Source organism: Arachis stenosperma, chromosome 10 (genome assembly GCF_014773155.1).
Source record: "Arachis stenosperma cultivar V10309 chromosome 10, arast.V10309.gnm1.PFL2, whole genome shotgun sequence".
Classification (NCBI taxonomy): Eukaryota; Viridiplantae; Streptophyta; class Magnoliopsida; order Fabales; family Fabaceae; genus Arachis; species Arachis stenosperma.
The window spans coordinates 15487935-15491231 of NC_080386.1; the positions used below are offsets into that span (position 1 = coordinate 15487935).

General features: G+C 38.5%; 1 non-coding gene across 1 annotated transcript; it reads left to right on the forward strand.

Annotated features, from left to right (window-relative positions):
- Positions 1-1331: 1331 nt before the first annotated feature.
- LOC130958389 (small nucleolar RNA R71) lies at positions 1332-1435 on the forward strand. The gene has a single exon (XR_009077514.1). It is a non-coding gene; the product is annotated as a small nucleolar RNA R71 (small nucleolar RNA).
- The last annotated feature ends 1862 nt before the right edge of the window (positions 1436-3297 follow it).

Here is a 3297-nt window from a genome sequence, read left to right on the forward strand (position 1 = left end):
CTTCAATCTTCACCAAAACATCCTCTACAAGTCCATAAGCTTATTTTCTTGAGTTGTCTGCCATCTCTAGTGAGATTCTTGCAGCTTGTACCTCAAAGATCCCTAGCTTCTCCATTACAGAGAGAGGCATGAGGTTTACACTTGACCCTAAGTCACACAGAGCCTTCTTGAAGGTCATGGTGCCTATGGTACAAGGTATGGAAAACTTCCCAGGATCTTGTCTCTTTTGAGGTAATTTCTGCCTAGACAAGTTATCCAGTTCTTTGGTGAGCAAAGGAGGTTCATCCTCCCAAGTCTTATTTCCAAATAACTTGTCATTTAGTCTCATGATTGCTCCAAGGTATTTAGCAACTTGCTCTTCAGTGACATACTCATCCTCTTCAGAGGAAGAATACTCATCAGAGCTCATGAAAGGCAGAAGTAAGTCCAATGGAATCTCTATGGTCTCATTTTGAGCCTCAGATTCCCATGGTTCCTCATTGGGGAACTCATTGGAGGTCAGTGCACGCCCATTGAGGTCTTCCTCAATGGCGTTCAATTCCTCTCCTTCCTCTCCAAATTCGGCCATGTTGATGGCCTTGCACTCTCCTTTTGGATTTTCTTCTGTATTGCTTGGAAGAGTACTTGGAGGGAGTTCAGTAACTTTCTTGCTCAGCTGTCCCACTTGTGCCTCCAAATTCCTAATGGAGGACCTTGTTTCAGTCATGAAACTTTGAGTGGTTTTGATTAGATCAGAGACCATGTTTGCTAAGTCAGAGGGGTTCTGCTTAGAATTCTCTGTCTGTTGCTGAGAAGATGATGGAAAAGGCTTGCCATTGCTAAACCTGTTTCTTCCACCATTATTGTTGTTGAAACCTTGTTGAGGTCTCTCTTGATTCTTCCATGAGAGATTTGGATGATTTCTCCATGAAGAATTATAGGTGTTTCCATAGGGTTCTCCTAGGTAATTCACCTCTTCCATTGAAGGGTTCTCAGGATCATAGGCTTCTTCTTCAGATGAAGCATCCTTAGTACTGCTTGGTGCATTTTGCATTCCAGACAGACTTTGAGAAATCAAGTTGACTTGTTGAGTCAATATCTTGTTCTGAGCGAAAATGGCATTCAGAGTATCAATCTCAAGAACTCCTTTCTTCTGACTTGTCCCATTGTTCACAGGATTCCTTTCAGAAGTGTACATGAATTGGTTATTTGCAACCATTTCAATTAGCTCTTGAGCCTCTGTAGGCGTCTTCTTCAGATGAAGAGATCCTCCAGCAGAACTTTCCAAAGACATCTTGGATAATTCAGAGAGACCATCATAGAAAATACCTATGATGCTCCATTCAGAAAGCATGTCAGATGGACATTTTCTGATCAATTGTTTGTATCTTTCCCAAGCTTCATAGAGGGATTCTCCATCCTTCTGTCTGAAGGTTTGGACTTCCACTCTAAGCTTACTCAATTTTTGAGGTGGAAAGAACTTTGCCAAGAAGGCATTGACTAGCTTTTCCCATGAGTCCAGGCTTTCTTTAGGTTGTGAGTCCAACCATGTCCTAGCTCTGTCTCTTACAGCAAAAGGGAATAGCATAAGTCTGTAGACCTCAGGGTTAACCCCATTAGTCTTGACAGTGTCACAGATTTGCAAGAATTCAGCTAAGAACTGATGAGGATCTTCCAATGGAAGTCCATGGAACTTGCAATTTTGTTGCATTAGAGAAACTAATTGAGGCTTAAGCTCAAAGTTGTTTGCTCCAATGGCAGGGATAAAGATGCTTCTCCCATAGAAGTCGGAAGTAGGTGCAGTAAAGTCACCCAGCACCTTCCTCGCATTGTTGTTGTTGTTGTTGTTTTCGGCTGCCATGTGTTTTTCTTCTTTGAAGAATTCGGTTAGGTCCTCTACAGAGAATTGTGCCTTAGCTTCTCTTAGCTTTCGCTTCAAGGTCCTTTCAGGTTCAGGGTCAGCTTCAACAAGAATGCTTTTGTCTTTGCTCCTGCTCATATGAAAGAGAAGAGAACAAGAAAATGTGGAATCCTCTATGTCACAGTATAGAGATTCCTTGAGGTGTCAGAGGAAAAGAAAAATAGAAGGAAGAGGTAGAAGAATTCGAACTTAATCAGATAGAGTTCGAATTGTGCATTGAGAAGGAGTGATACTCCATAAATAGAAGGATGTGAGAAGAGAGGAAGAAATTTTCGAAAATTAAGTGAAAGATTTTGAAAACATTTTGAAAAACTTTAATTGATTTTCGAAAATCAAGAGTGAGAAAGAGATCAAGTAATTTTTTGAAAAAGATTTTGAAATTAAAGAAACCAAAAAGATATGATTGAAAACTAGTTTGAAAAAGATATGATTGAAAAATTATGGTTTTAAAAAGATATGATTGAAAAGATATGATTTGAAAACAATTTTAAAAAGATTTGATTTTAAAAATTAATGACTTGCCTAACAAGAAAAGATATGATTCAAACATTAAACCTTTCTCAACAGAAAAGGCAACAAACTTGAGATGTTCAATCAAATCATTAATTGTTAGTAAGTATCTTTGAAAAAGGAAAGAAATTGATTTTGAAAACATTTGATTGAGAAGATATGATTTGAAAAAGATTTGATTTTGAAAAACTTTGAAAACTTGAAAAAAAAAATTGTTTTGAAAACAAAATCCTCCCCCTTGTGCCATCCTGGCGTTAAACGCCCAGAATGGTATCCATTCTGGCGTTTAACACCCAAAATGCTACCTTTTTGGGCGTTAAACGCCCAACCAGGTACCCTGGCTGGCGTTTAAACGCCAGTCTGTCCTTCTTCACTGGGCGTTTTGAACGCCCAGCTTTCTGTGTAATTCCTCTGCTGCATGTTCTAAATCTTCAATTCCCTGTACTATTGACTTGAGAATAGAACCAAGATCAAATAAACAATGCATGCAAGACACCAAACTTAAAATTTAGACACTATACTCAAACAAGAAACATAAAATATTTTTTTGTTTTTATGATTTTTATAATTTTTTTGTGCTTTTTTCGAAAATTATATGAGAATAGAAAATAAAGGTTTCAGAATTCTCAATTTGGATTCCAGGAATCATTGCAATGCTAGTCTAAGACTCCGGTCCAGGAATTAGACATGGCTTCACAGCCAGCCAAGCTTTCAAAGAAAGCTTCGGTCCAAAACACTAGACATGGCAAAAGCCCTTAGCAGATCATTGCTCCAATAGCAAGATTGATAGAAATCAACAAGCTATTGTGATGATCAGTTGAAACCTCGGTCCAATAAGATTAGACATGGCTTTTCAGCCAGCCAGACTTCAACAGATCATCATGAAA